The sequence below is a fragment of the Vombatus ursinus genome, unplaced genomic scaffold (assembly GCF_900497805.2).
Source record: "Vombatus ursinus unplaced genomic scaffold, bare-nosed wombat genome assembly UNPS02015175.1, whole genome shotgun sequence".
Classification (NCBI taxonomy): Eukaryota; Metazoa; Chordata; class Mammalia; order Diprotodontia; family Vombatidae; genus Vombatus; species Vombatus ursinus.
Window position 1 is genome coordinate 7,371,784 of NW_020954953.1, and position 22,069 is coordinate 7,393,852.

Sequence of the window (22,069 nt, forward strand, 5' to 3'; positions counted from 1 at the left end):
GCCACCTAGCTGCCTTTTGTTACTATATTTTAGTGGATTACACACACACACACACACACACGCACGCGCGCGCCAGAACACAACTAGTATAATTTAGGTAATTCGAATGTGCTAGTAAGGGGCATTAGAAAAAAAAAAGATGGAAAAAAAGAGAGAGGTTAGAATAAGAATTGCTAATACTGATATAGCGCTTAGAGGTTTGTAAAATGCTTTAAAATATCATCTTATTTTATTCTCACAACAACCCTGGGAGGTAGGTGCTATCATTATCCCCATTTCATAGATGAGGAAACTGAGGTTTAGCGGCTTGCCCAGGGTCACACAGGCAGTATCTAAATATCTCAGTCAGGATTTGAACTCAGGTCTTCTTGATTCCATGTCTAGAATTCTATCCATTGCCCCACCTAACTTTCTTTAAAATTTAACAGAGGGTTGCTCAGAGATGCTTGTGTGTTACAGATGCCTGTGCTAGAAGCAGTTGCTGGTTCTACCCTCCGAATCTCAACTCCTTCCTGATCCTCTGTATTGTTTGTTGTTGTTCAGTCATTTTTCAGTTGTGTCCAACTCTTCATGACCCCATTTCCTGTTTTCTTGGTAAAGATACTGGAGTGGTCTGCCATTTCCTTCTCCAGCTCATTTTACAGATGAGGAAACTAAGGCAAACAGGGTTAAGTGACTTACCCAGGGTCACACCACCAGTGTCTGAGGCCAGATTTGAACTCAGGAAGATGAGTCTTCCAAGCCTGCCCCTAAAGCCCCACCTTTTTCTGTTGCTTACTTAAAGTAGCACCTAGCTAAATTGTATGAACCAAACTAGCTGCCCAGGGGAAACTGAGGAATACAAGCAAACAAGAAGAGGAAGAGGAGCCCCCCCCCATCAATCAGCAATCGTTTATTGCTGATATTGGGAGAATGATGAGAAAGCTGCGGTCCACCAACCCAGAAGACCAAGAGAATTGGGGCCCATGCAATAGAGTTACCCTCACTGCCAAGAATGGGAAATGGAAGTCAGGCAGGACGAATAGAAGGCAGTTCCCATAGCACCAGACAGAGTCCTTTATTTGAAGGGCTGTGAGACCTAATGTAAAGAATTGGGGTAAAGACCTGATGTAGAACAACCCAAAGCCATCCTGGCCCAAAGGCTGGAAGAACTATGACTTTGTCAACTGCACAGTCTCTCCATGATTTTGCTATTTGAGAAGTGGCATCCCCTCCTGGGGAGAAGCAGCTGCCTTGTGCCATTTGGAGGAGAGCCAAGTGGGAGGGAATATCCTGGAGATGGGAACATGGCGATGAGTCAGGCACAGGTGGAGGCATGGGGCTGAACAATGGGGAAGAGAAAACGCTGACCTTGTCCCTCGATGGAACTCAACCTGAGGCAGGACTGTGAGTCACAGGAACTTTATAGGTCTGCAGTGGGGCAGAAAGAAAGGGGATTCATTGGACGGGGACTTGGGTGTGAGTCCTTTATGCATTTACAGTATCCAAAACGCTTGTTATATGTTTGATGCCTTATGAGCTGGTAAGACAAGATGATGGCCATCTTTTGGGGAGTGGTGGAAAATTATATTCCCATGTACCACATGAGTGGGAGGCAAATGAGCTGATCTGAGGTTCCCAGGTTCCTTCTCTGATTGATGAGACAGACATAAGTGAAAGGTCTCTAAACTGACCTGGGGCCTTTTTTGCCAGGAGGATATCTCTGATGCAAAGGTTATAGAATATATAACCTATATATTCATATACATGCACACAGATATGTTTATAAATTATGTATACATATACATATAATATTTGTGTATTCTTAGCATAGTTTCTGGCACATAGGAGGCACTTTATAAATGCTTGTCCCATGAAAAAAAAGGGAGGGAAGCACCTATTTGTACAAAAATGTTTATAGCAGTTTTTTTTTGTGGTGGCTAAGAATTGGAAATCATTCCATCAATTGGGGAATGGCTAAACAAGCTGTGGCATAGGATTGTAATGGAATATTTTGTACTATAAGAAATGATAAGCAGGATGATTTCAGGAAAACCTAGAAAGGCTTACATGAACTAATACATGGTGAAGTGAACGGAACCAGGAGAATGTTGTACACAGTAACAATATTGTTCGGAACCAGGAGAATGTTGTACACAGTAACAATATTGTTCGATGAAGAATTGCAAATAACAGCTATTCTCAGCAATACAGTGATGCAGTACAATCCCAAAGGACTAATGATGAAGCATACTATCTGCCTCCAGAGAAAGAACTGATAGGGTTTGAGTACAGACTGAAGCATGCTATTTTTCACTTTCTTTATTCTTTTTCTTTTATTCTGGTCTTCTTGTACAAAATGACTAATATGGAAATGTTTTACATGACTGTACAGGTATAACCTGTATCTGATTGCTTACCATCTCAGGGAGGGGGGGCGGGGGGAGAAATAGAATATGGAACTCAAAACATCGAAACACATGTTAAAAATTGTTTTAACATGTAATCTGGGGAAAATAAAAAAAAATTTAAAATTTAAAAATAAAAAAAATACTTGTCCCTTCCCTTATCTGTACGTTTGTGTATTTAAATATGTACAGACGTAGATATAGGTAGGTAGAGGGGTGTTTGTCCCTGTGGGCTATGTCTACGTTCAGAATGGTTTGTCCAAATGCTGCTTGCAGGGAGAAGTCAATAGATAGCTCTGGAATCTTGCTTCCCATTCTCCAAAGGTGACTTTGATTCTTGCCAGGAGTAGAGCAGGGTGATTGGAGCCATGAGGCTGGCTGCTCTGCTATCCTCAGTCAGTGACCCTCCTACTTTATCATCTCCTCAAAATATTATTAGTTAGAGGAAAATAATTTTAGGTCCAACTGGCTTTTTCTGTTTACTCTCCCTTAACAGTGAAGGAATGCCTCAAGATATAACCTAAAGCTCAACTCTTCCCACCAAATGCTAGTTAAAACAAAGGCCATCACACACGTCAAAGACTGAATAAACCCACTGATCCAAGTGGAGAGCAAAAAGAAATAGGAGAATTTATGTAGATGAGAATATATCAAGCAATGCACAGAGTAAATGAATTTACCCAAGGGGAAATTTCCTAAAGTCTCTGGAGAAGAACCTGGAGGTAGGGTGCCATGTTTAGGGCACCAGCTCCTCTACATGTTGGCTTTTCCCCGTAGTCTTTTAAGGTCCCTTTCATCTTTAGATCTCTTATCCTGTGGTCCTATGATTCATCAACAAAATTATAGTGGTTATCTAGTCATTGCTTAGCTATCTAGTTGTAAAAAGTCTGGCCATAGACTCTCTCATTTCAATTCAATTAAATAATTATTAAGCATTTACTCTCTAATTTGGAGTAGCATGAAAGTAAAATAGTACATGGTGAACTTGTTCAGTTGAAGGAGCAAAGCACCCTGGGAAAGAGACAAGAATTGGCATATGCCAGGTGAGTCAAACCACTGCCGCCATCTTGATATGGAGATAGGCCAGAACCCTTAGCCCAAGATCCTTGGGAATAGCAGTGTTCCTTTCCCGCCAGGCCCTGTTTCCAACCCTGCCTTCACAGTCGTCATCCAGGGAATCATTCCTTATAGAAATGCAACCCAACAACTGTTTTGGTAGGTGTCGCAGCTCCCACCTTCTCAGCAGTCACAGCTATTGAAGACCCAGAAAAGTTCTCATCACCAAAGTCCTTGGCATTATTGAATGGTTCAATATCAGAAATGGATATGGGTTTATCAGTGTAAATAACATTAAAGGAGAAGCTTTACTATCTGCTCTGCTGATATATCCTAAACACCATGGGTCTTTTCCTTTTGATTTGCTGCTAAAACCTCCTATATATCTAGTCTTCCCCTCACAGAATGAGAGCTCTTAAGAATAAGGATTATCCCTGCTTTTCTATTTATATACCCAATGCTTAGCACAGTACTTTGCACATAGTGAGGACTTAATAAATGTATTTTCATCCATTCATTCATAAACCATCTCAAAGTGTGTACTTACATAGAAAAACCAATTATATTTGCAGGTATAATTCTAGTGCCTTTAAACTCTTGTCTCATTGCTTCTCTCACTGTACAGTCAGACCTTAGGGGGATTTTATGAATTATGGGAGAATTATGAGTTAAGGCTGTAAGCTGGTACATGAAACTGATGTCAAATTCTGGGACCTGGAAGAAAAAATAATAGAAAAGGAGCCCCTGAGACTTAATGACAAAATAAACAAACCTTAATTGGGGAGGAAGTTCATGGGCTCTACCATGGTGACTGTAGGGATTGCTCGAGCAGCAGTTACATGGATAAATAAAATCACTAATGTAGTTCCCATTTCAGTTTTGTAAGAATAACACTGACGATGGGGCAGCTAGGTAGCACAGTGGATAGAGCACTGGCCCTGGATTCAGGAGGACCTGAGTTCAAATCCAGCCTCAGACACATAACACTTAGTAGCTGTGGGACCCTGGGCAAGTCACTTAACCCTATTGCCTAGCTGAAAAAAAAAAAGAGCACTGATGCTGATAGTGGTGCAGTTGGGCTATATTTTCCATCAACTTTCCTCTAAACCTACTCCTTTTGCAGATTTTCTTTTCTCTGTCAATTACATCACCATCCTCCCAGTTATAAATCAGAGTTATAAAATTCAGAAATGGAAGGAAACTCAAAGACCATCTGGTCCAACTTGGATCTGACCAAGAACGTCCTTTACAATATCCAGTCAGATTGTGGTCATCTGATCTTTATTTGAAGACTTTCAGTGAAGAGAGATCTCAAGCTATCCAGAGAAGCAATTGATGCAATGGACCATGGGTGTGCTGGATTTAGGGCCATGAAGAGCTAAATTCAAATTGTGCCTTTGACACTTTCCTCATCTATAAAATGAGGAGGTTGCCTCAATGGCCTTTAATCTATATAACTCAGTCTGTATCTTTATTGCTATAATCTTTCAGGATCTAGGTCACTCCCTCTTCTTTCTCAAATTCACTATCTAGCTTAACATCTCTCTCCCCTCAACCCCAACTCCTGGCCTCCTGTTTGAAGATTCCTGCATACGTGCTAATATCACCTTGGGCAATCCTGATTCCCATGACTCCCGTTTTCACTTCACCCCAGTTCACCCATAAGGTTGGTTCAATCAATTCCTTTGTGCCCTAGTACTTGTGCTGTTGAAATCCAGCCGATGTTCAACCCTGGATCACCCCCACTATGTGCCTTCTCTTTTCTTACTCTTTTTCAACACTGTTAGAAAGAATTAGCCTATTAAACTAATTGAATTGAGATGGAATGAAAAGCAGGAGTTGGGCTTGGCAAGGATATGAGCCTCTTCTTTCTCAGAGTCTATAGTAAAGTAAGAGAAGGCTTTTGAGGTTTCAAGTTGCAAAGTATAGAGAACTCATGGCAGATTGCATTCATTTTGTCAGTCAGGTAGGAGGCACATTAGTTAAGCAGTTTGACTCAAAAGTGGATTTCATTCTTAGAGGCATTTGTCTTCCTTTTCTGTTTGGCGGTGTAGAAACAGCCTCTGGTTGGGTCTTACATTCCTAGGGTTTCAAAAGGTTAAGATGTCTTTTCATCCATTGCCCTTTATTTTGTGTCACTTTTGTAAATGCAAAAAGAAAATGGAAGGAAGCAACTCAGAGGTTACATCACAGTCACGACCACCACCACTAGGTCAGATATGAAATCAAGTAAGTAAATAGTTTCACTTCTCCCTCACCCCCATAATTCAGCTCTGGGTTAGACTTAGAGGTAGCTTCTGTTTCTGCCAGGAAGTGACGGGTCCCAAACTGTGTGTAGCCTAGAGAGGACGCAAAGGCCTGATTTGGTCCTGAATCTCTATATACTCCTTGGAAGTATCTCCAAGGGACTGCGGCCTATCCTTGTTTGGGCCCGGGTCGCTGAGACCTGGAATTCAGCCCAACAAGGAGTATCAGCAGGAGCTCAAAAAGGAGAGAATCTTTCCAAATAGCCCAGGCAAAAAAAGAAAAAATAATGATAATAATAATTTGTATAATCTCTCAGCAGTCCTGGTGCTTTGCCCAGGAAGACATACTAGTGGTGACGCACACTGGGGAGAAAATGTTCTGCTCCTCCCTACCTCTGGCCATGGCTGTTTCTGTGACTAGGGAGGCAGACTTTGCTGACCTCCAAGCACACACACCTACAGGCATACATGCTATATGATATAAAATGATAACAGGGCTGCATTTCCACGGCTCCCTCTTTTTCTTAACAGCAGAAGCTTTCGAAAACATCAATGCCTGCATTCCAGAGACTGTACAAATCAATCCCCTCCCTGCTGAAATGCCAGGGTCTCTCTTGTGAATCATAGCAACTGCTTAAGAACATTCAGGGGCTATAAACAGCCTGTGACACAGGAAGGGAGGAAAAGGTGTCGACGCAGTTATTTTTGAAGGTCCAATGCACACCATTAAACAGGTGATTAAAAAAAAACTTCAATGTTGGCTAAAGTCCTAAAGGGCAGTGAGTCAGAGATGTCACAGTAGCCTGGCATAAAATAGTAAAGGCCTGTAAACTATTCTTGTTTTCTTTAAAAAAATTTTTTTATAAACTGACCTTTGTCATTCTAGAGCCCTTGGGAGGTGGCTTTCTCTTTGATTCAGTGCCTCTGTGTCCCAAAGAATGCAGTGAAGACATCACATACTTCCCACACCTGTGATACGCAGAGCCTAGGGGGGAATTCCAACGCTGGGGGTGTTATTTTTTTCATGTAGTCTTAAAACAATTTCCTCTCCCCACTACACTCCCTTCTCCTACAGAGGCAACATGGTTTAGCAGATATGTAGACTTGGAATAAGGAATACCTAGATTCAAATACCATATCAGATACTTACCAGCTGTGTACTCTGGAAAGGCAATTAGAACCAATGGCTTCTAAGGTCCCTTCTGGCTTGGAATCAATGAATTGGAGACCCTATTCTGCCTCAATGCACAATCTTGTAACTGCTCAAGATTTAACTTCTTGAGTCCTTGAAGTCCTTATTATCAGGTCACCCCTGAGGTGCTGCCATCTTGATTTGGTGAACAAAGCCCCACACAGAGACTGCTCCTATTTCTTCATGCCCAGGCTAGTGAGATGTCATGGGCACCAATAAAACAGCCTCCCATGAAATGGGAAGACCAGATAATTCACTTACCAGATAGGAAGAGTACAAATATAAATTGCACAGAACAGATTACAGTGGTATAGTATATGATTGCAGAGAAAAGACTTACCTGTGAGGAAGTCAAGGCAGTCAGGAAAGCCTTCAGGAAGAACTGAGACTCAAGATGAGTTTTGGTGAATGGGTAGGATTTGGAGAGGCAGAGGGCAGAAAGCAGAGAATGTCTGGTGATGCTATATTAACATGCCCTCAGCACCTTTTTATGTTTTCCAGCAATGGGGAAAAGAGGCAGAAGGCCTTTGTCCTGGTAGAGTGAACCTATGTGTATGGATGATTTCCTCCAAAGTCTGAAGGAACAACTGGGCATGGTCATGGGAGCATAGCTGGAGGACTTCTGATAGAATGTAAGAACCAGAAGGAACCTTGGAGAACATTCAACCCAATGCTCTCATTTTAGAGATGAGGAAAATGAGACCCAGACCTCAATTTGGGATCACAGGGCAGCTTGGAACAGTGGAAAGATCACCTATTCCAGCTTCCTCATTTTATAAATGAAGAGATGGAGACCCAAGGATTTGGCCAAGGGTACATAGGGAGTAAGAAACAAAAGTAAATTTCACACTCAGCTCTTCTGATTCTAAATTCATGGCTGCCCCCTCCACTATTCTATATTGCTTCTCCTGGCCTGCTGCCATGTCCTGGGGCAGGAAGGCCCTAAAAAGGAAAACAGATGGTTTCTGATTGCAATATTCTACTTACTTTTGGCATCTAGGGAGCTGGGACAGTCAGGTGATGCTTGAATGGATGGGAGAATTAGCTAGGTGTGGGAAAATGGAGGTGGCCCACTTTTGCTGTGTGCCTAGGAAGTACTACAACTAATACTATTGTTTGCATAAACAACTATTGACCACCCCTCTCCCTTGGCGTTTTCCGCTCTCGGATTTTTGTGACATTACTCTCCTTGTTATGTTTTCCTCCTACCTGTAGGACTGCTCTTTTTTTCCTCTCCTTCCCTGGTTCATTATTTTCTTCCCACCCTTTAAGTGAGACTGTCCCCCAAGGCTCTATCTTAAGTTCTCTTCTTTAAAATTTGTAGGATTTAGAGACAGAAGGGACCTTTGGAATCATCTAGTTCAGTCGACTTATTTTAAAGTTGGGAAAACAGAGTTCCAAAGAGGTTAATTAATCTACCTAGTTACTTAGTCAAAGTCATATGGCCAGAAAGTGGTAGTAAATGGTTGAGACTATGATTTCTTATTTCAGTGCCATCCCAGTGTCTCCCTACCTTAATTAGAGACATCAGAACCTCACCCATTCCATAGACCTCTCATCAATATTTTCTAGCAGAGTTTGTTCAGATGGCCACACCCTAACTGGGAGCCCTTTCCTGTTTTAGCTGCCAGAGAGTGCTTCCAGGTGAATTTTTCCTCCCTCTAACCTGGGAGAGAGCAAGTCATGCTGTCCTCTGGACCCCTTAGTAAGCAAATATCTGAAATAGCAGGGCCAGACCTAGTGTAATCACCCTCAGCTTACTGGCCCCCATTAAGATAAAGCCATTTGGACTTTCTGTCCAAAGTTTGACATATAACCAGTCATCCTGAGCCATCTCCACACTCTCCCAGGCCCTCCTCTTCACTCACATTGACACCATAGGGCCTCCTCACCTCTTGCCAGGAATTCTGGTTTCCCCACTTCTAGGCTGTCCAATCTATCCTTCATGCAGCTGGCAAAATAATTTTCCTAATGTACTAATATGACTATGTAATTTCCTTGCTTAAAACTTTTAGTCAGCCTCCTCCCCACAGGATAACATAAAAATGCAGAATGGCATTTAAAGTATTCCCTAATCTTTCTATCCTAATTTCACATTATTTTCCTCTGTGGACTTTTTAGCCAAATTTTTAGTTGGCTATGCTCTGATCTCAAATCCCCGCCCCCTGTATTTAAACAATTAAGTGTTCCTCATGCCCAAAAAACCTTTTCTCCTCATTCTCTTAAGGCCGGGGTTAGAGGCCACCTACTCTGGCAAATCTCTGATTCCCTAGCAGAAGGATTTCCAATCCTTGTTAAATTTTCTAAGAGCACTATGCCAATATCACACTTATCTTTATTTCACTAGCCATGTTCCATTACTCCTCTCTGTGTCCCTATCATACCTAGCTTCAGTATCTGGTAAGCTTCTTGAAGGCAAGGACTGTAGCAACTAGGTAGCACAGCGGAAAGAGTGCTGGATATGGCGTCAGGAAGACTTGAGTTCAAATTCTGCCTTAGATACTACCTATGTGACCCTCGGCAAGTCACTTAATTTCTATTTGTGTCATTATCCTCATCTGTGAAATGAAGATGAATAATAATAGCTATCATTTGTAAAGAATCTACTACAGTTCTAAACAATTTACAAATATAATTTCATTTAAGGTTTACTGCCTGAGAAATATGGGTTGTTATTACCCCTTTTTTGTTGTTGTTGTTTTTTGGCTAGGCAATGGAGGTAAGTGACTTGCCCAGGGTCACACAGCTAGTAAGTGTTATGTGTCTGAGACCAAATTTGAACTCAGGTCCTCCTGAATCCAGGGCCAGTGCTCTGTCCACTGTACCACCTAGCTGCCCCCTATTACCCTGTTTTACAGTTGAGGAAACTGAGGTTAAATGACTTGCCCACAGTCACACAGCTAATAAGTATCTAAGGCTGGATTTGAACCCAGGTTTTGCTGACTCCAGGCCCAGCACTCTATCCACTGTGCCACTTAGCTTGTGAGGGTCAAACGAGAGGTAGCTAAGTGACAGATAAGTGGTGCAGTGGATAGGGTGCTGGGCCTGGAGTCAGGAAGATCTGAGTTCAAATCTGACCTTAGACACTTATAAGATGTGTGACCCTGGACAAGTCAAAACCTCAGTTTCCTCAATTGTAAAATGAGGGTTATAATAGCACCTATCTCCCAGGGTTGCTGTAAGGATCAAATGAAATGATATTTGTAAATTGTTTAGCACAGTGCCTGGCACATAGTAGGTCTTATATAAATGCTTAGTCCCTTTCCCTAATATATGTAAAGTGATTTGCAAGTTTTAAAGCTCTCTATAAATACTAGCTATTATTATTACTTTTCCTCTACGTACTCCCATCGCTAGCATAGGAGGTGCTTACACTCCGTGGATAATTGATCATTGTTTACTGAATTGCATTACACAATCCCTTACCGACCAAGAATACACTGTCCCATGTTAAACCAAGAGAACTGTGACGGACATAATAGGGCTGAAGTACAGCAGGGTGATGCCATGGGACTGGCACTCAGAAGACCTCTAATTAGTTGTGAGACCTCAAGTAAATTGCTTTTTCTCTTTTCTGGGCCTCAGTTTCCCTATCTATGAAATCCCTGGGTTGGCCCTGAAGCTTTCAGTTCTAATAAATTCTTTGAGCTTGCAGCTGAGCATCCTTCCAAATATCTCACCTTGAGAAGCTGGAATGAGTTCAAGGTAACAGGCATTACCAGGCACTAGCTGAGTGGACCCTGTGGAGGATCACCTTTAGAGATGTGTTGATAGCCTGGGAATAACCTTAAGTAGAATTATTTATTTTCAGATGTACCCGATATTTCTTAAGAGGAAAACATTGGCCTTCAAAAGGTATAGAGAGAAGGAAAATCACTTATTTTGTAGTGTCAGGGATTTTAAAAAGAAGAAAAGGAAAGAAAAATCAATTCTGTGGGAATTACTGAACAAAATCTGATATGTGACTATAAAAAGATACTATTATGTTGTATCAAATAACAGAGATGAAGAATTCTGAGAAACATGAGATGTTATGAATTAATTCGGAGTGAAGTTTCTTGAAAGGAAGGATTATTTCATTCTTTTTGTTTGTATTCCCAGTGTCTACCATGATTCCTGGCACACTGATGAATTAGAATGCTGATGAATTACAAGTGTCAACAAAACAATGCTGGTGGGTAGTCTAACTCTGATCACTTTTAATGATCGGTCTTGGTTCAGAAGAACAAATGATGAAACATCTCTCCCTTCTCTTTTGAGAAAAGTGACACAGTGGGTAAAGTGTTGGACTTGGAGTCAGAAAGACCTGAATTCAAATCTTGCCTCAGACATTTATTGAATGTGGGCAAGTCACTTAACCTCTCTCAGTCTCATTTTCTTCATCTGTAAAATGGGGATGATAATAGCACCTACCTCTCAAAGTTGCAGTCAGGCTCCAATGAGATGGCATATGCAAACTGTTTTGCAAACCTTAAATTAATATATAATATAAATACTAGCTATTATCATTACTATTATTATTAGATATGCTGCCAGCTCAGATTTCTGATTTGACTGATTTTACTTAAGCATTTTTCCTCGTTACGAGGTAGGTTCTTTTTAAAGCAGCTTTTTCTCATTATGTATGGCCTCCCTCCTCACTTCAGCCCCTGCCTTAGATGCCTTCTTATTCAAGGCAGTCCCTTTGATCTAGCATCACTATACTATCTCCCAGATCAGAGCTCATACTTTGGTGTTCCACATTGGGCAACCACCCTGAGCAGGCAGTTCATGCTGGCCTTTGGCTACTCGGTACCCTTTCCTTCCATAGCCTCTGCTGAAATAACCCATCCTGTATCTCATATCTCATCCCCTCAAGGCAAGTGTTTTCTGCCTTCCCAGATGACAATCGCAAGCTAATGTGATAAGGTTGGAGTAAGCCTTGTAGCGCTCTCCCTCTCCTCCTCCAGAACAGACCTATGTGCATTTTAACCATGATTTTCTGGATAAAAAGCAGCATGATGCAGTGGGGGTGGGGGAGGTTGGGAAGAACCTGGACTTCTTTTTAAAAGAGCTGAATTTGAGACCCTGACTCACTACTTACTAGCCATGGCGTATTGAAACATATACCACTTTAACCTCTTGGGACTCAGTTGCTTCATTTGTAAAATGGAGATAATGATACTTGGACTTCATACTTCACAGAGTTGCAAAGGAGGACAGCATGGCAGACAAAACGGGGCAGATATCTTTGGGTGGAGCAGTATAACACTGTTCATATCACATTACACCGGCATTGACTCTGCCAACACATAGAAAGAGCCAGTCATTCTCTAGTACGGTGCCATGCACACCCAGATACTTCATACTGTTTAAAGGTGATGATGATTTATCATGTCAAGTGGATTAGGAAGGAGAATTCAATGAATAGTTACTGTTCTAAATAAATCCATGAGAAGAGAAATGCTAAAGCAGGCAATTCTTCTGAAAAGTGATTATATAAAATGTCGTCGTGCGTTCTACATTTGTTCTGTTTGCTTTTCCTAAGCGTACAAGATATAGTCATGAGTTGGGACTAAATTTGACTGATTTTTTACAAATAAACACAGTAGGGCTTATACCTCCAAACATAGATTGGCCCCTCCCAAGTAGAAGTCACCTGAAGTGGCTACACGATAATTCCTATAGTGTTATTGTAGTATTACTGTAAGTAGTACCTACACGGTGCCCTGTTACATTCACATTATTATTTATCAAAGATGGTGGAGTAAGCAGCAAATTACCCTAACTCTCCCATATTCACTTTCAAACCACCATAAAATAGTGTCTCCAAACAAATCCTGGAACAGCAGAACCAGCAAAAAGATGGGGTGAAACAATCTTGGAGCCCAAGAAACTTGGAAGATCAGCAGAAAAGGTCTGTCTCACTAGGGTAAAAGGGGAGCGTAGTCCAGGACAGGAAGCGTCCCAACAAGCAAGTTCCACCTCAGCAAACCTGTGGTAGATCTCGAGCCCCAGTGTGGTAGAGCAGGCAAACACCAACACCAAGATCTCCACCATGAGTCTTAGGAAAGCCCGGGAAATGGGCAGACTCCAACTCTGAGAATTGCCACATGAGTCAGTGTATCCCTGGGCAAATAGGCAGACTCTAGTGTTCAGACCTCCACATGCTTCAGTGTAACCCCAGACAAACAGGTAGATACCAACCCTACGGTGTCTAAGCAAATAGGCAGCTGGTAGGCAGTGCCACTTGCTTCAGCAAAACCTCGGGCAAACAGGCAACTGCCAGTGGCCAGACCCCATGTACTTTAGCATACCTCCAGGGAAACCCAGAAACACCCCACCAGACTCAGAATACCACAGACATCAGCACGAGGACCCCGGCTGTGCACCAGGTAATCTGCTAGACCCCTATGGCCTCCAGCAGCACCAGCCACCCCCCATCTCCCCCCTCAGAACAACACCAGACCTGAGGGTCCCCCATGGGCCTCAGGTCAACATCAATTCAGCACCAGGTAAACAGCCAGGGCCTGTAGCCCCTGGCACTAAAAACTTGAAACAATGCTCCTTCCACCCCTGGGAGCAGAGATCAAATTTAAAAGAAAGGAAAAAGGCCAAAAAAGATGAGCAAAAAATAACCAAAAAAGGATTCTGACCACAGAAAGTTGTTATGGTGAAAGGGATGATCAAGACACAAACTCAGAAAGGGCCAACAATATTAAAACACCTATGGGCAAAACCCCAAAGAAAAATAAGAAGTGGTCTCATGGAAGAGCTCAAAAAGGAGCTTAAATATCATGTAAGAGCAATAGAAGAAAAATTGGGAAAAGAAATAAGAGTGATGCAACAGAATTATGAAAAAAGAGTCAACAGCTTGGAAGAAGAAAACAATTGCTTAGGAAGTACAATTGGCCAAATAGAAAAGTACAAAAGCTAATTGAGGAAAACAACTTCTTGAAAGTTAGAATTGGACAAGTGGAAGCTAACGACTCAATGAGACATCAAGAATCAATCAAACAAATTCAAAAGAATGAAAAAATAGAAGAAAATGTAAAATACTTCATTGGAAGAACAACGGACCCAGAAAATAGATACAGGAGAGACAACATCAGAATCACTGGACTACCTAAAAGCCATAATCAGAAGGAGGACCTGGACAGCTTCTTCCAGGAAATTATCAAGGAAAACTGCCCTGATATCCTGAAACCAGAGGGCAAAATAGGCATTGAAAAAATCCACCAATCACCTCCTGAAAGGGATCTCAAAGTAAAACTCCAAGGAACATTATAGCTAAATTTCAGAACTATCAGGTGAAGGAAAAAATACGGCAAGGGGGCAGAAAGAAACAATTCAAATGTCAGGGAGGCACAATCAATATTACACAGGACTTAGCAACTACAACATTGAAAGATCAGAAGTCATGGAACATGATATTCCAGAATGCAAAGTAGCTAAGACTATAAGCAAGAATCACTTACCTGGTGAAATTAAGTATAAAACATCAAGGGAAAAAATGATCATTCAATGAAATAGAAGGATTTCAGGCTTTCATAAGGAGAAGACCAGAATTAAACCAAGAATTTGATCTCCAATATCAACACCCAAGAGAGACATCAACAGGTAAAAAGGGAAAACTATATCACTGTATAGCTAGAAGGAATATACATAGACAGAGGGTATGGGTATAAGGTGAATTTGAGGAAATGACATAAAAATAATTAAGGGATGAGAAAGACAAGTACACTGGGTAAAGAAGGAAGGGAGGGGTAGAATGGGGTAAATTATTTCACATGAAGAGGTGCAAAAGACTTATTATAGTGGAGGGGAAGATGGGGAGGTGGGCGATGGGCATCACTTGAACCTTACTCTCATCAGTATTGGCTCAAAGAGGGAGTAATACGCACAATCAGATGAATATAGAAACCTATCTTGCCGGACAGGGAAGTAGGAAGGGAGGAGATTAAGGGGTGGGGGGAAACTGAAGGGTAGGCAGATCCAGGGAGGTGGTAGAAATAAAACACTGCTGAGGAGGGAAAGGGTGAGAGGAGAGAGAGGACAAACAGGAGGAAAAATGGGATGGAGGGAAAAACACAGTTAATAATCATAACTGTGAGTGTGAATGGGATGAACTCTCCCATAAAACAGAAGTGGATAGCACAGTGGATCAAAAACTAGAATCCTACAATATGTTGTTTACAAGAAACACATTTGAAGCAGAGAGACACACACAGAAGAAAGGTAAGGGGCTGGAGGAGAATCTATTATGCTATATATTATATAATAAAATACAATGTGATACAAATTTTAAAATACTTTACGCCTGTCAATTGTTATGATTTTTCAAGATTATTCCATGGTGTTTTCTCTAGAAAGAATGAAATAAATTGCATAAGATACACAAGGCTTTGAAAATTTGCATTTTTGGATTATAATAACCCATTCCTTTCCCCCAAAACTTCATTATTGTTGTTAATCACAGTAAGGGTATATAATTTCATATGCGAAAGTTCCAGAGCTGGAATAGATCATAAAGATTATCTTATTCATACCCCTCATTTTGCAAATGAGGCTTTGTGCAGGGTCACAAAAGCAGTTAGCAATAGAGCTTGGAACTGACTCCGAATATAATACTCTTTTCACAATACAACCGTGCCACATTACCTTTATTTTATTATTGTGAATAGCAACAGAAAAGAAAAATCATCTACTCTGAAAAATCAATTACCACGGATAGACCTGAATGGTTTTCAAAGGGGGAAAAAACCCCATCACCCTTAGATTCTTCAAAAAGAGAACACAATAATTTCTGTGCCTAGTTGCTTATCTTATGCCTTGTCAGCCCAAGTCATTTTCAAATAACAACTAGTGTCAGAAGAAATGTTTTGTGAATATAGGATATAGAAGGCATTTACCATCCAAGTGTGTCATATTTATCTACTTGACATTTTATTTAATAGGCATATTTCTTCTTTTTTTGGGGGGAGAGATGTATGTTTACTTATATTCATTTGCTTATTTATTTTAAAATTTTCCTTGCCCCTATTCATCAAGCTATTCCTTATAACAAAATTTTTTAAAGGGGGATGGCATTCAATAAAGCTAATCAACTTATCAACCATGTCTGACAGTATTTGAAATAGTCCACATCCATCCTATATCATCTCTGCAAAGAAGAAATGGTGCTATATTTTCTCACCTCTTCTCTAGGGCAAAGCTTGGCCATTTAATTATCTAGCATTTAGCTTCTTTTTGTTGTTGTTATTGCTGCTGTTCTATTTACATTATTGTAGTTACTGTATATATTGTTTTCCTGATTCTGCTTACTTCACTCCACATTAGTTTGTATAAATCTTCCCTTACTTCTCTGAATTTTCAATATTCATCCTTTCTTGTGGCACATTAGTATTCCATTACATTTATGTGTCACAATTTGTTTAATTATTCCCCAATCCACTGGAATCTACTTTGTTTCTAGGTCTTTGCTACCACAAAAAAAGCACTGTTAGGAATATTTTGTTTTATGTGGAATCTATGTTTCTGTCATTGACCTCCTTGGGATATATGCCTAACAGTGGGATCTCTGGGTCAAAAAGTATAAACATTTTAGTTTGTTGTTGTTTTATGTTTTTTGTTTTTGCTTAGGCTAATTCCAAATTGTTTTCCAGAAAGGCTTGAAATAGCTGCATCAACATCCCATCAGAATGTAAGCTCTTTGAGAGTAGGCTACATTCATTATATGTGTATCTTCAGTTTTATATACAGCGCCTAGCACATAGTAGGCACTTAACAAGTATTGATCAATGGTATTAGAATGCCTTTTTTTTCTCCCAGACTTTCCAACACTGAATATTTTTGTCTTTTTTTTTTTGTGCTTTTTTGAATATCTTTTTCAATTTGTTAAACGTGTAGTAAAACATCTAAACTGTAGTGGATAGAGAACTGGATTCAGGAGGACCTGGGTTCAAGTTCTGCCTGTGACACATACTTTTTATCACTTAAACTTTCAGTGCTCTAGGGAACTCTCTGAAACTTAAAAGTTTCAGAGATGGTTCTGACCCGCTTTGTAGAGCTAGTTTCTTCACCTGGGAGTTCCCTATTCCAGTTAAATCAGTCCAATCAGCTTCTTCCTTCTCTTATTATTAGTTACTTGGAGCAATCTTTTATATGATTATTACGAGCTTGCATTTATTTTGAGAATTGTTCATATCCTTTGATCATTTAAGAAAGGAGACCTTATGAATAAAGACACAAGTCCTTACATAGTAGGTGTTGTCTCGCCCATTAGATTGTAAGTTTCTTGAGGGCAGGGACTGTCTTTTACCTATTTTTGTATTCCCAGTGCTTAGCACAGTGCCTGGTACATAGTTGGTGCTTAGTAAATGTTTATTGAATTGAATTGAATCAACAAACATGTAGTATGGAAAAATGAATGAAATCTCAAGTTGACTTGGAGAAAAGATGATGTTGAGGTATTATAAGGAAACTTGAAGTTGTGAATGGCAACTAATTAACTAGTGTTAATCACTAGGAGAGAGCAATAAAGATACAACACCTTGATGGTAGTGTCTTTCTTCTTAATCATACAAAGGTCCTGTTCGTATCTTTTCAAAGTTTAAATCAATATTTGTCTACTCACTTGTTTTCTATTCATTCATTCAGAATCTCAAGTTGTGGCAGTTCTTTTTTTGGTTAGGCAGAAGGGAAAAAAATTGGAATGATTCCTTTTCAGCTAGATATGCAAAAAGATATATGCTATTAGGTCATTTCCAACTCTGTGACCCTATTTGGAGTTTTCTTGGCAAAGATACTGGAGTAGTTTGCCATTTCCTTCTTCAGCTCATTTTACAGATGAGGAAACTGAGGTAAATAGGGGTAAGTGACTTGCCCAGGGTTAAGTGACTTAACTTTGTTAAGTCACACAGCTAGTAAGTGCCTGAAGCTGAATTTGAACTCATGAGGTAGTCTTCCCGATTCCAAGCCCAGGGCTCTATCCACTGCACCACCTCGCTGCCCATACAGAAAGATGAGGTCCTCTTAATTTTGCTTTCTGGGCAACAGCCAATATTTTGAGATTGGACTAGAACCAAGTCTTCCTGACTGCAAGGATACTATGTTGTCTCAAATGCTGTTCTAATGAATCCAATCAAATTTGAGACTGGTGGAACCTTAAGGCTACATGGAACAGCAATAATCTACATCATAAGTCATAAAATTTCTCTGAATAAAGTTTGCAGAACAAAAGAGAAGTTCACACACGTAGTGAATTTTCTCTCAGAGCAAAGCTAGAGTCTGGGTTAGTTTTGGTATGGTTTTTTTTTTAACCTTTGTTGACAACTCTATTTCTTAAGTTACTAGTAGGTCAAACAAACATGTCTTTAAGATTTATGACAGCTAAGACAAATTTCCTTATCAACACCTAAGATATATTGCCCCATTGTCCCAGGACCGGACTTTGAAGATACTTGGAGACTCCCATATAGTTAATAACAAGAACTATCATGACTCTGTGATAGAGTATGTTTGTTTAAAAAAAAAAAGGTATTTTTTACATTTCAATGCCAACTCCATTCAACGAACAAACAACTTTTAAATGACAGACACATTTGAAATAACTAGATTTTCCATTCAACTGCAACTCTCAAAGACAAATTAGTTTAGGAAATCTCTTTTTATGTCGTTTTTTTTTTTTTTGCTTTGCAACCAGGGGTCATAGTTATGATTCTAATGCTTGATGACTAGTTGAGTCACTGAGACATTCCAAGGCTATGTTCTCATTGAAAATACAATAGGGTGGCTTTGAATGGCCCATTTGCTTTACATTTCTAAGAATGACGGCTTATTGTATTTTAATTATATTTTCAATGCCTGTCACCAAAGAAGTCCAAAGCAAGCCAGACTGAAATCACTGAAACCACTGAAATCGTTCTTAAAATGAGGAAATGAAGTTTAGAGAAATTCTGTTACTGGTTGCTTGATAGACTTCAAGACTCCACGCAAAGTTAGACATAGGTCTGATTTTTTTTTCTTTGTCCAGACCTGTGATTTTATCAGCATAGAGAACTCCCAGAGGAGGATCTCCCTCCAGCAATTCAGTTCATTAACTCATCTGTAATTTATAATCTGAGGGACTAAGGGATTTGCTGGTAGTCACATGGCTGGTCCGTCAGATGGAGGACTTGAAGCTAGGTTGTCCTGACACTAGCCACTATGCTGTGCTAATTAGTACGATGATTATAAAGGAACATGATAGAAATGGGCTTTAGGGAGTCCAAATCTTGGTGTGTGTCAGAATAAATGGGATGGGAAGAACCAGAAAAATACCGAGTGCCCAGATAACAGGATCATAGATCTGTAGCTGAAAGGGACCCTAGAGTTACTGATTAAGCTAACTAGAAGCAGTTAGGTGGTACTGTGGATAGAATGCTAGGACTGGGATAAAGAAAAGCTGAGTTCAAATCCCACTGTAGACACTTACCTCTGTTTGGTTCAAATTTCCTTAGATGGAAAATGGAGATAATAATAGCACCTATCTCCCAGAGTTGTTGTGAGGATCAAATGAAATGATATTTGTAATGCCCTTAACACAAAGCCTGGCACACAGTAAGTGCTACGTATACATATATGCTTATTATTATTATTAAATAGCTGAGGCCCAGAGAAGGGAGGTATCTTGTCTAAGCTAGTAAATGGCAGAAGCAGGATTCTAACGCAGACCTCCTGCGTGGAGTCATCCCTCTGCCTTTGCATTATGCTGTTGGCTGATTTATCTACTTATGAGTTAAAGGGTGCTAGGTAGAAAGAAGAGCGTGAAGGCCGCGGAGAGGCTGTGGGCAGGAAATGCGCTGAAGAGAAACCTGCCACTCCTTCCAGGTCAGGTTTGCTGAAGTTGCTTCCTCTTTCACACGAAAAAGAGAAATTGATTTAATTTACAAGAGAAATTGGTTTAATAAAATGAAAGCAAAACAAGATCTCCAGGCGTGGATGAGGTGGTTGGGTGCGACAAATAATCTTTTACTAAACTACATTATAACCTGTCCCTTCGCTATGGGCCCAGTCGTCATGAAGCTGCTCTAAATGGACCCTCATACTGAGTGTCCTCAAAAGTCTTGATTGCTTAAAAGGGCACTGAGACTTTTGTGACACCCACGAAGAGAGCTACCTATGGGTAGTTTACCAAAGGGCAAAAAAATAAAAACGGGCAGAGATGGTTTTACGCAAGCTTCATACCCAGTTACCCTCCCAAGGTGAACCTGCAGCCTGGGGAACAGCTGCTGACTTCAGCCCAGGCGCACCTGCACACGGGGGACTCTCCCCAGGGCTAGCCCAGACCGCCCCACCCCTAGGGGACATCACATAACACTCCCCAGGCGTTCAGGGGCATCCATCCACGCCCAGCCTCTCCACCCACCCGGTTCTTCACCGTGCCTCCGCCCCCTGCAAGGAAAAGGAAGCTAGCTCCTTAGAGGAGAGAACTTTCAGAACTTTAGCCCAGGCGTGAATGGGCCGGCTCCTCAATGACCGGACCAATCAGGGAGCGCGATTAAAATAGCTCTGTATAAATACCCGGGCAGGGCGCAGCTTTTGGCTCACTCGTTGACTAGTTTGGGGAATGGGTGGGTCCGGTGAGTGCGTAGCGCAGGTGAGCTGCGCCGCCGGTGCCTCCCTGGTAGCGAGTCAAAGTGACCTGCCCCTGCGTTCCGGCACGTTCCTTACGTCCACCTGGGCTGGCCCTGTCCGGGAGGGAAGAAGGAGGGGGCAGTGTAGGGTGGAGCCGGCCGAGGCGCGGTACCAACCCTCACCCTGAAGGTCATTACCGCTACATCAAAATACTAGCAGAGCCTTTGAGTTTCTGTTTGTGTAAGGCGGCGGTGGTTAGACCCCAGTTAAACAGATCTTACCCACGCACTCACATTAGCTAGTTTCCTCTTTGGAAAAATGTACGATCTGCAAAAGGCCTTGCCTTTTCAGACAACAGTCTTGCGTTGCGTTTCCAACTGACTCACTGTCTCTAAGCTGTGTTCTTTTCAAATGGATAACTATCTTGGTTTTTGTTTCAGCCGCGTGGCCTAGAGGAGCCTGGAAAGCTTTCCATGTGCCAAAGAAGTAAAAATGTTTTGTAAAGCAGCAGCCTTGACTAGATTGGGAGTTATTAACCCTTTGTGTGTGTGTGTGTGTGTGTCACTGAACTCTTTGGCAGTCTGGTGAAGCCTATGGATTCAGACCCTTTCTCAGAATAAAATTTTAAAATTCATGAAGCAAATCACATAGAATTAACAAAGGAGAATTATATTGAAATGCATCAAACTATACAGCTTAAAAGTGTGTTGATTTTTGGGATAGAATGTATCTAAAAACAAAACCGAGTTCACAGAGCCCAGGTTCAGCACTACTAGAATAGACGATCTCTAAAGTTCCAACCCGTGATTCTTGGATTTTAGAAGGCTAGGAAACACATTTGAGTGATTTTCTGCCGTCTCCAGTTTGAGAGACCTCTTTTCTGTACCTTAGTTACCTGTAGTGGAAAATAGGAGCTAGATTGTTATGGTATTTTGCCAGTCTATTGATAGGATTACAGGAATGTAGTGCAGCTTATTCAGCAGATTGGCAATTTTGAAGTAATTTAGAAAATTGTATAACTTTCAGAGTTAAAAGGCACCCAAATTGGAAACCCTCAGCTGGAAGGGCCCTCAGAGGCCATCTAATGCCAGTCTTTGCCAGACTGACAGTTCCCTCTCTAAATGATATCCCTAAGTAGTCATTCAACTTCCAGTTAGGGAAACCTACTACATCCAGAGGCAACTGATTCTACTTTTGGACAGGTCTCCTAGGAAATTTCTCCCCCCTCTCCCCCTCTTCCCTTGAGTCTGCATTTGCCTCTTCAGCTCCTACCTAGTTCTGTGCTCTTGAGCCAAGTAGAATGAATCTAATCCCACTCTCATACAACAATCCTTCAAATACTTGAACCCAACAATGAATGCAAAGTGATCTCTCCCTCTGTAAATTTTCCTAGAGTATTTTTATCTCTCTTTTATAAATATGATACTTATTTGCTCAGTCTCATCTCCAATTCCAAGTAAAGGCAAGAGATTCTCCTGATTTTTTTTCCCCATGTATTCTCAGGAATTACCATGGTGCTTTGTATATGGGCAGGTAACAAATTCTTGTCAGAATGAGTTGAATCAGAGACAATATAATCCAGCAACCTTGTT